The sequence below is a fragment of the Bombus affinis genome, chromosome 14 (assembly GCF_024516045.1).
Source record: "Bombus affinis isolate iyBomAffi1 chromosome 14, iyBomAffi1.2, whole genome shotgun sequence".
NCBI classification, from domain to species: Eukaryota; Metazoa; Arthropoda; class Insecta; order Hymenoptera; family Apidae; genus Bombus; species Bombus affinis.
In genome coordinates, this window is record NC_066357.1 from 11,102,042 (window position 1) to 11,113,550 (window position 11,509).

Genomic DNA, 11,509 nt, shown 5'->3' on the forward strand with positions numbered 1-11,509 from the left:
CGATTCTCTTCTTTTTCGCCTTACCATTTGTACAAATTTAAAAATTATGTCGATTATACGTACGGCTGTGTGTATGAACGTGCAACAAATGAATGCAAAAACACAAGCAGATAAAAAGTTTCGCCGAACGTGCACCGGCAGATTGGAAGATTGGATTAGTACATGATTGGAGCGGCAATTGAAGAGCTGGATGAAATAGGGGCATTCGGAGAGAGCGAATTTATTGATTCAATTTCGCCGTAACCCTGCTGCCTACCCCTCTATTTTAACTACCAACAGATGGCACGTTGATGCTGTCAAGTTTTCGAGTTTAGTCTCACCGCAATTTAGCATAATCGATGAATAGCCACGGCCGATGTTAATCGGCAACCATAAAATTGACCGATTACAACGGATCCTATCGCCAACGTATTAAGAATTATGATGTAGACCGTGAACTTGATAATTTAATAATCAAAAGAAAGACGATGATCACGAATGTACAAATTGAGAAAAATGATCGGGCGGATATGCGATGGTGGTAGGAAATGTCTAAAGGATAGAGACGATTTAGGTAGACGGTTCGAGTGGGACGGCCGAAAATGTATATTTATACATCAAATAAACAAAAAAAAAAAAAAAAAAAAAAAAAAAAAACGATGAAAACTTTAACTATTTATAAAAAAAAGAAAAAAATCCACTATGCAGTTGCGGGCTAATATTTTCCTTAATCGCATAACTTTCCAACTGCTTCTGGCAATAACTCGCGTTTAAAATACACCAAGTTCGCACATAAAGTTCCCTAATTTGCGAAATACATTACGTACATATATATTTTGTGCCATACATTTTCTTTTACAGGAGTAAACTTCCGTTCTAAGATAAATTATCAAGGGTTACTAAAATTCGTTACTAAAATTCGTTAATAAATTCTTTCTTAAAAGTAGGAATTACATAATATCGTACAAAGGTTATTAGTTATAAGCTTAAAACTTTTAGTAGAAAGATATCTGAATATAACTATTTTTAACGCTTTTTATCGAAAATCAATCCAAATAAAAAAATCAACCAATTTTTAATGCAAACGCAAAAGATAGAATGCAAGGAAAACGAAACGTTTCTCTTCGCGAGAAAGTGAATCTGCTTGGTTTATACGGACATACGACTCAATTAAAACCCTTCAAGAATAGATGTACTGTTCGGAGAGATGAATTTGCAAGTAATAATTATCTCGTATTGTCGACATCTATGTTTCATAGAGCGAACATTTCGTCCGAAATATTTGAAAGTTTCGATCAACTCACACGTTTGATATTATAACAACGACATTAGGATGATACGCAACCTAAGCCAACAACGACGTAAAAAAATTACAATTTGAGATGCATTCCGACGTCAGACACAAAGGAAAGCAGCGAAACGTAAGATAATAAGAAATCGGCCTGTCCTAATTGCAAGGAGAAGTGCCGCAAGTCGAAAAGTCAATTAACAGAGACGAACGTTAGCCCGTCTGTTCGACGTGACTTAATTTAACCTAGTATGAGTTCTATCCCTGCTACCATGAACTTCTTATTTCCGATTCCCTGCTTCAATTCTTGCTTAATCCAATTCTTCCGCGGAAGGATCGCGCGCGAACAACACGACACTTTTTCGTTTTCCTGTTCGTTCTTTTTTTTTTTTTTTTTCAGTCCCGTTTTCATCGTCGTCTTTCCCGTCTGTTTTCCTAGTTTCCAGCTCGTCCGTTTCATTTTCCTTCCTCGGTATCATCTCGCTTATCAATTTCTTGTTGGTTGTTTCAGCTACCGGGATCCACATAGCCACGTTATTCTCGCTTTTTCGTTAATCACGAAAAATACGAGCAAGCGGTAACGCAATTTCAAAGATGATACGGACATCGAGTTACCATTGTTTTACACGCACGTGACCAGATCGTCTATCGATACTAAAAGTATAAAGTAGCAACTTCACAGAAATTACATTTGCGAAAACATAAAAGGCCCGTTTTCGCCTCTGTCTCTCGGCGAGAATTCGCGTTATCGTATCGTATTTTTTTCTTGTTGACATTTATACAGCGTTTTCAGGCGCGAACAAAGGACTAAGAGAGACAATCGCTTCACCCGATTTGCCGTATATTTTTCAAACGGTGTAAAAGTACTGTTACTTAAAAGTACTGTTACTGTTACTTAACCCCAACATATATACTTATCCTACATACTTATTCTTTCACGAAGCTGTCTAACAAAGAAAAATAAACAATTTGAGAGAGAGAGAGAGAGAGAGAGAGAGAGAGAGAGAGAGAGAGAGAGAGGAAGGAAGGAAGGGACGAAAAAATTGACTAACAAATTTGAAAAAAAGAATATGGGTGTTTTTAAAAATATTTGGCAAAATGAAGGACTAATACTTGAAACCAATTTAGTCATACAGGCACAAATACGTTCATATTTCCTTTCAAATATGTAAAATTAATTCGTGAAACATCCCACAAGCCTAATGTTTGTATAAAGTTTACGTAAGTCAATAAAAATCGTTATGAAAAGATAGAAATTTCAAGTCTTTGAAACATTGATCTAACGAATGCTTCCAATTAAAAACTGCAGGTTTCCTTATGCATAACGAAAGTATTAAGTCGATAATTAAAAGATAGGAACTTGAAGCTATCGGATAATTTGTATCATATATTCTGTATATTATATCTCGCTAAGGATATCCGTTATCACGAAAAAAATGATATGCATTGTCAATGGTATTCCATGAAGAGGAGGAAAACTCTTCTCTTGCCAGGCACGCGGAGGCTGCGTTATTGATTTTCTGTAGGCGCGTGCGGTTTTCCACACTCACCGGACCTGACTCGTTTTCAAACGGCACGCAATTACAAACTGTTTCGATGGTTCGCCATACGGCATATCGATTGCCGTAACATTAACTTCCACTACGATATTATATTCATTGATGAACGATAGATGAATCGATAGAGCTAGAAAAAATTCCTGCCGAGTCCAACGTGTACGAATTATTTATAGTAACAAGCCAGAACATTTCTGTTAACTAGGAATCTATACTTTAAATCGAACGAAGAAATTTTGAAAGAAAATTTTTCTTTCTCTCGATCGAACGTAAACCATCGAAACTTTATACAAGTTAAATACAGTTACAGGCTTCTTTGATACAGCGACCTTTCGATATTAGGAAATTTAAATCGCGTCGTATTACACGTTGTAGAAACCCAAAGCATGCGTAACTGAACGTCTAAATCACCGTTACGCTTCTTAAACACAGTAAATTTTAAAAATATCTTTCAAGCATCGAGTCTCCCAAACTTCAAACTTTGATCGAGCTGTCCTCAAAGCGCAACTAACAAAATTAGAAGAATCGAAAGAAAGAGCGAAAAAAGTAAAACTTGAGAAACTTATACAAAAGAAAGATAGTTTCGAAATTCCGAAAGGAAAAAATATGCTAGATTTCCGTTGGGGAGCAAAGTGCAACCGTATCGATCGATGAAAGTACGCTCGAACCCTTTCGGCACTGTATCATCGTGTATACGTACCATGAGGCAGAGAAAAATAAAATAAAAAAGAAGAAAAAAAAACAGAAAAAGAGACGTATGAAGGAAGCAAGAGAAAAAGAAAAATTTAATTAAATGCGCACTGTCAGTAGCGTTCGACACAATCCCCTATGTACTGAAATCGAATCACTCGTCCATTTCGGTCATCCAGCTGCCTGCATCGTATCTCTGTGTTTTTCGGAAATTCGAAAAGTCGTTTTATCCACGTCGTACCTAGGTCTAGCCCGTACGAAACAACGAGAGTGCGAGTTTATCGCGATTCCAAAGAATTCAAGCATGCCACGAATCGAACGGAAAGCTTTATTTTAACGCTACGCTCGTTACACCGAAATCCATGAAAAAACTAGCAATCAAGAAACGAAATCAGTTTGAAAAAATAAGATGCGAAGATTGAGAAGAGAGAAGAGAGGAGAGAGAGAGAGAGAGAGAGAGAAAAGGCAGAGCTTGCGAATAGTCATGGAACATCTTCAGCGCGGAGATAGCGAGGAAAGATAGGACAGACCTCGATTACTTGGACAAAGGCGACACGTATCCTTCGTTGGTGAATCGTGTTATCGAATCTCGACCGACTTGGAACATTCGCGGCTTGCGATTCAAAGTGAGACAATTAAGTCCTATCGGTGCGAATATTCGAAATTGGATAATTGGAAATACGATAGTTGCTTCTATACTTTTCGAATAGTGTTTACCATCTACGGAAGGGGAAAAACGCAACGCCTGATAACAATCCTCGCGGTGATTGCAACAGTGGCTAAATAAATTATCTAGTATTATATCGACGCATTCTCGTAGAAAAGACGAATTTATGCGTCAAGAAGTTACGATCGATCGCAAATACGAATGAGGGAAAGATTTCTATCAAAAGAAAAATAGGTTTAAAATAATCGATACAACAAGATCTTCGACAAGACTTCGCACGTTATTATATAATAAAACTTATTTCATATTTATATCGGTATTTAATGTATATATAAAGGTCTAATATATTATATATAATATAGGTTTAATATATAGACATACATATAAAATATATAAAAATTTAATATATAAGATTTACCGCACGGTAATCGTGTTTTATACCACTGACAAATTTAATTGTTATACGTTAAATAATTAACGCATAAAACGGAAAATATCTGTATTTGTGTATTTAAACAGATGATATGGAAAATTGCGTTACATCGATGTGCGGGCATATTTTCTGGTTTTATCTGGTGCAATAGCCGCGTATACAGTGCACAAGCAGAATACGAACGCAAGCGCTTATCGAACAGCGCGGACTTGGGATTACTAAAGAATCTTCGTTCGATAATTTTCGATATTATCGCAGTCACGATTGTCGTACGATCTTTAAATTAAGTTGGACATTTTTGGAACGACGCTCGTTTCGTATCATGACTCTTGGGAGACTCTTGCGTCGCACTATCTCGCATGCGAAACTTGCCGCATTAATTTCGGTGCTTTTAATTTCTTACCAACTTTTGTCGGCTTTCGCGTAACCACCTGCTTTTTCAGGGGCATTAACGAAAATGCAAGTTATAACGACCCCGTAATAAGGGCGGTTAAATTTCGTTTCCGGCTTTCGAACGACTTAAGCGGAGAGAAAGGAGAAATAATAGGAGACCAATTTATTGCAACTCCGAATCGCGAAGAGGAAAAGGTTGGGAATGCGAGCGAATAATAGAAGCAACAAATTCAGGGTAGAAGGGGGAGGAAGGAAATGAAAAGGACAAGAGCGAGAAAAGAAGCAGAGAAACTCGCAAAGTTGAATTAGCCGATATTATTTTGATCGATCGACGCGCCACGCTTTTACCAGTAAAGACAAACAAAGAAGAACGGGAAGCGGCACGTACCGGAAATTTACAATGCACCGGTGACTATGTTCACGACATCGCAACACCTATGGTCGTATCTACGACGTTGATATTTCTTACAGCGTGTGTGCCAATCGTCGAACGGATGTAGAAAATTAACCTGCCTCGATCAGCTTCGACAACGTGTTTCCTGGCCTTTCGCGTACACCGCGAGACGCTCCGCGTCGTTATAATGGCCGTACATCGAATATACGTGCGTAATCCTCGGTAACGCCGGTATCAACGATTATCTTACGAAAGTTACAGAACGCGATTCACCAGAGGAACGTTATTACGTAAACGTTTGCATTCGTGATGAAAATGCAGTTTCAGCAACTCTGCGTATTAAAGGACACGTCGGTAACAATTCGCTTTCGAATAACGCGTTACAGTGAGTCAGTACGCTAGTCTGTTAAACCGCAAGAAGAACTAGTCGCGTCCGATTTCAGCGGATCGTGAAAAGTTGAATGGCTAAAACTCAGTTTTCTTACTTTCTAATGACTCTGGAATCTTCACGCGGGGAATACCATTGCGCTCGGGATACGTAAATACGTAAAACGTTGAGGTAACATCTCTCTTGGGTTTCGTCCTCGTGGGAATTCCAGAAGCAGAAGGTTGCTCGGTTAAACTCAAAGATTTAAGTCGAGAACAAAGGATCTCTTATTGGGGTAAGAGAGTGCCGCCGGCATGGATTTCGATTACGAGATAGACAGGATTTATATCGGCCAGATAGTCCACGAATGGGCGAGGAACTTTCGAGCATTATTCCCGGACCATTACATCTACGGGCTGACTATTATAACATTAAAGGAAGGAAACCTCGCCGGCATAACCATGAAAGCAAAATGGAACGAATAACCGTTGATTGACTTACGATCGTCAACTTGTAGGCTACAAAGTGCGTAAACGTAGCCTTTCTTATCCTCGTTGTCCTCGCCGAGAAAATCACGTTCGATATAAACGCCTCGAAATAGAAGGAAATTACAAATCTCAAATCCTTCTGATAATCACGATACTAGTCGCTAAGATTCGTTAGCTAAGTATTCTCAATTTTCGTCTCGACCGCCCAATCAAAAATTTGGAATATCGGTGGACGATCGTTCGAGTCTTTACCCATCGCTCCATATCGAAAGCCAAACGCACGACTATTCGAATGAAATGCACTTTCGTCCGCGGGAAAACGAATTATTAAACTTACAATTATTTCCTGAGGGCCGTACAACACCATTGCGCAGTGCGATATAATCATCGCGAATGAAAATAGCCGTTCGTCGTACGTAACTTTATTCGTATCGACGAACGAATTTACCTACCGTGATATCTCCGATATGAATATGCGTAAACCATGACCAATTTGCGACGCAAATATATACAAGCAATTAGATCGACAACATCTAATTTCGCGTAGAATAGAGAGTAATCGTAGAAAGAGACGTTCATCCTGGACGTACCATCGTGCTTAGGTACCTATACGCGGTCTTTCCACGCAAAGTACATCAGGTATTCAGCCACGAAGGGCAAAATCATTTCTCACCGATATCGTCGATCTTTCGTCGGAATTTTTTCGTTCAAAATTTTCATTCGTACACAAACAGAGCTATATATATATATATATATATATATACATATACATCTCTAAAGTTCCCAACGAAATACGTTGTTTCTCCTATTTATAAAATTCTTGCTCGCATTAGGAAACTTTTCGGTAAATATTCCCGTTCTATCGTGAGAATTTTAAGCTGCGTATTAACCACCATGTTATTTATGCCAATATGGATGGTTCAAACTTTCTTCTACTCTTTACGGTTTTAAAGACTTTGCGCAGCGGCAGATAATATTGCGACTAATCGCAGGACCTAGTTTGAATTATAGCCAAACGAGAAAACTTTTCCTCACGCTATACAACTCTTATCCGAAAACGGACTGGAAAATGGCGAAACTTAAATCGGCGAATATCTAGGGTAAACGTAATGCATCTAACAAGAGAAACACGATTTTCTGAAAAACAGCTCGATAGTAAAAACTACCTTTCAGACTTTCTTCCCACGCCCGGCTCGACTGACCTTTCACTTACAACTTCCCCCTGAAAAAACGAAACTCCGCGACTGCGTGTTTTCCTAGAAACTCGGAGCGCCGGCTCCACCGGCAGACGGTAAATCGGATGTTGATTAACGAGCCACCGATAACTTGGCCACCGTCGAACCTGCCCTAATCAAAAATCTGGACGGTCTCCAAAAGCTGTCCAATCGCCTTTTCCCTTGCGAACTTCTCCCCTAGACGGTCGTGACCCATCCAAGTAAAATAACACCATCTTTACGAATCGAAAACGCAGGCCGATTTTTTACATGGTGCTTCGCGTCAGATCGGACGGGGCAAAGAAACACCGCGTCAAACTGCGTAACAACGAGAGTCGTTTTTCTTTTTCCACCACGTAATTGGAAGTATTCTCTTGTATGCGATGCAAAAAGCTGAAAATCTCGAAAAGACCATACGATCTGACACGGTGGTGAACTATCGTACGTGTTTGCATATCCTTGGGTAAACCCTGTAGCTCCTTGAGCCAAGCCGAATAGCTCGGTTGTGCCAGGAATGCCGAGTTGAAAGTTTCAGGACGACCACCTCTATATTCCCGAACACGGAATACCTTAGAGATAAGATCCCCTTGATTCGGGAATTCTGAATTCTCCAGGATCCTTCTATATCCTTGCCCAGAAATTCCTCCTAAAGTTCATCTTCCTAAACATTCTGAACAAAGACGATCGCTTCGGTCTCCTTGATTTGCTGTACTAATTATACATTTTCAAATTTATTGCACTTTTGAACGATATTATGATATTATAATATTTTAATGGTACAAGTCAGTTCACCGTTATTTTCCATAAAACTCTGTTTCGCGTTTATTAAATATTTTAAGAAATTTAGCATAGACATTTCCATTTTTGAAATCATATGAAAACACGTGGCAGCAAGAAAAGAAATTAAGACTCGACCGATCTTGATCTAACTAAGCGAATGACTAAGCAAACGGCTAAGCTAACGAGTAAACTCAAATTATCGAATTTTCAACCATGTACCCGGCTATGTATCGAAAAAAATCGCAGAGACTAGGTTTGTACGGGGAACTTTGTTGCACAGTCTATTAGGTACGGGTTACGCTATCTAACACCCCTGTGACTATAAGAACAGAACATCTGTTTGGTTCTGACATGTGGCTCTATGAACGTATGATAATGCTTGCGCGAAGGGTGAGTGACAGTACCCACTTAGGAGAAACAGTCCAGAGAGAATCAATCGCGAACCATCTGTTTGGAAGTTGAAAACAGATCTACGAATTACGATCGCGTATGCGCGCCAAAAGACTGTCAAACTGCTAGTTTCATTTTTGTTGTTACTTCATCGTTAGTTTCTTACGGATACGACAATTCTCAATTTACCAGCCACGCATTAAGCCTATATCTTCTTTGGCTTCGAATAAAAATATGTTTACATCGTGATTAAAAAAATTAAAAAAATTAAAAAAATACTGAAACAGCGACATGCGTGAAAATCTTTATATTTTCTTTCCATTTTAGTCATATAGAAGTCTATCGATACCTAAAAGCTTGGTACGCGGCAAGTAGAGACTACGCGAAAGGACATTTCGATAACAAAGAAACATTTTCTTCTCATCTTCTACGATCTAGAGTCCATAAATTTGTTTCTAGAAAGAAACCTATTTTTGTACGAAAATATTTGAACTCTGTTTTTTATTCTACATATTATATTCATGTAGAATATATTTATAAGGTATTTTAATGTATTTGCGTAGTTCTCCTTTGGATAATATCGAATGAAAAGCAAGGGATCTAAGGTGAAACGTACGAAAGACGGAAAAGTTTGAGTTTTGGCAAAGGGATGCGGCGTTATCGCTATTGGACTTTCATTCTTTCGCATATGTATATATCCGTATATCCTGGATGATGACGCGGCAGCACGCGGTCCGCAAAGAACAAGTCCAACGAGGTAAAAGTGATGCAACACAACTGGATAACAACTGTTTCGTCACGTTTCCGTCGCGAAACCGCCCGCTGTTGAGAGAGCAGTGTTCACGGCCGTGTCTATCTCATCTAGAACCCGCACGAAAGCATTGACCTTACCGAAACCGGCTTCCGCAGGATATTTTTCAACGCTATTTTCGCATTTCAATTTCAATTACGAAGTTGTTGATGATCGGCAAACTGGAAAAAAGTTATTCGAACAAAAAGATCCTTTTCGAGAACGAAAGAATTTCCGCGATACCAGCGATTTCGCACGCAACCAACGAAATAGAGCCGTTAAAAAATAACAATAACATGGCAAACCATTTTCTTTCTTTCTTTCTTCCTCTCTTTCGTTAAACAAGACACAAGCGTCTACGACCATACATTGAAAAAAATGTAAAAATCTAATCCAAATCTTATCCTGGCGTTATCCTCGATTACATTGCATTACATATACATACATGTATGTATACACGAGACTTTCACGATACTAAAAATATCATGATATAAAACGCGCAAGCAAAACCGACATATCTATATACTACGACAAGGTAATAATCTTGAATTTGCTATGAACAAGACAACCACGGCTTAATACCGAGTTAATTACGTTAGAAATCAGAAGCCGAACCTGACTAACTAACTGAATTCGCTATCGAACTTGTGCAGTAAGCTTGCTTTACGGACAACCGCAGTACGAATATCGAATCCGTCTCTCAGTATCTACTTGCCGAAACCAACAACTTTCCTATAAACAAATCGAATTATTAAACGGAAAAAGTTGGCATATACTCGTTTCTTAATTGTAGATTGCACGCGTAATTCGAGGTAATTCGACGAAGCGCATTTTTGGCATTGGGCGCGAAAAATGCACGTTGAAATAACTCGAAGTAAAGTTACTAATTTGTAAGATAAAATAAAATTTTATTGGACGTAAAACCATTGCTCGTGCGCGTGTGATTTATAAACTACTTAAATAAAATAAGTATACGATCTAGCCGAAGGGACGATCTATCATCGTCCGAGTTGTATTCGATAGCGTACGTAGCAACGAAGCTGCACGAAAGGTTACTACGTTTCTAGACCGTCCTGAAACTAAAAAGTCTTGTCTTAGGTGGAACAACTACGCGAAAAATGTTACGTGAAATTTCCGACGCGAAACATTTATGTTACTCAATTTTCGATCGTGCATTTTCCAAAGGCCAACGCAATTTCTCGAATGAAATATACGAAGATGGCCGCAACGTGCCGCGCTTAAAGATTTGCCAAAGTCGCTACAGCTTTCTACGGGCATCGTAAGATAGTTTCACCGAAGAATTGAAAACTTGGGAAAAGAAAAATCGATCCTTTGTCCTTGAGATATGGCCCCGGGGCCAACAAAACGACTTGCCTATCACGGTTAACTGCGTCTTTATATTCTAGATGCATTGCGCGAACCGATGCCGCCCATTTTGCTCGCATTCCCTTCTTTCCTTGGCAATCGGAATTTGCCCGAAAAATATTCCACGATAGCGATAACTCATTTCCCTTTGCCGTCGGACGCTAACCTAAGAAAATCCATTTCGAATCGAGACAATCAAAATGGATGGATATTTTTTCAACGTTTTATCATACGTCAAACTAATAAATATTAGTTACCCATTTTATCGGCAGCTGCTAATATCCTCATCGTCATTCAGCGTGTTCGACTTACTAAATACATGTAACGCGTTACTGTGCATGTGAATTACGCTTTTTACACATTATAAAGATCAAAGTCGTATCAAATTCGACGCAAAATCGTTAAACATTTTAACTGCGATTCTCTAATATAATAATCTCTAATAGTTTCGCTCTTTTTTTCTGCTTGACTTTTAGTTTCAGATAGATAACGTAGCGGCGCACTCGCCAGTATATAACTAGTATCACCATCACATACGTGAGCTAGTGGTCCTTAATTGGAACTTCCGGCGGGGGTAATTTTACGATTTACACTCTGGAGAAGAGTGTCTCTCTTTATCAAACACAGAAATTCTTCGCCGATGTAGGTCGAAAAATCTACGAATGAAAATTCCCGATAAATAAATGATTTTCCAATGCGCGATATATACATATAC

At 38.8% G+C, this 11,509-nt stretch overlaps 1 protein-coding gene across 3 annotated transcripts in view; it reads right to left on the minus strand.

The window, feature by feature from the left end:
- The window catches only part of LOC126924012 (disintegrin and metalloproteinase domain-containing protein 10), an 85,811-nt gene that overhangs the window by 72,665 nt on the left and 1,637 nt on the right, over window positions 1-11,509 (minus strand). The gene's annotated exons all lie outside the window — the stretch shown is intronic.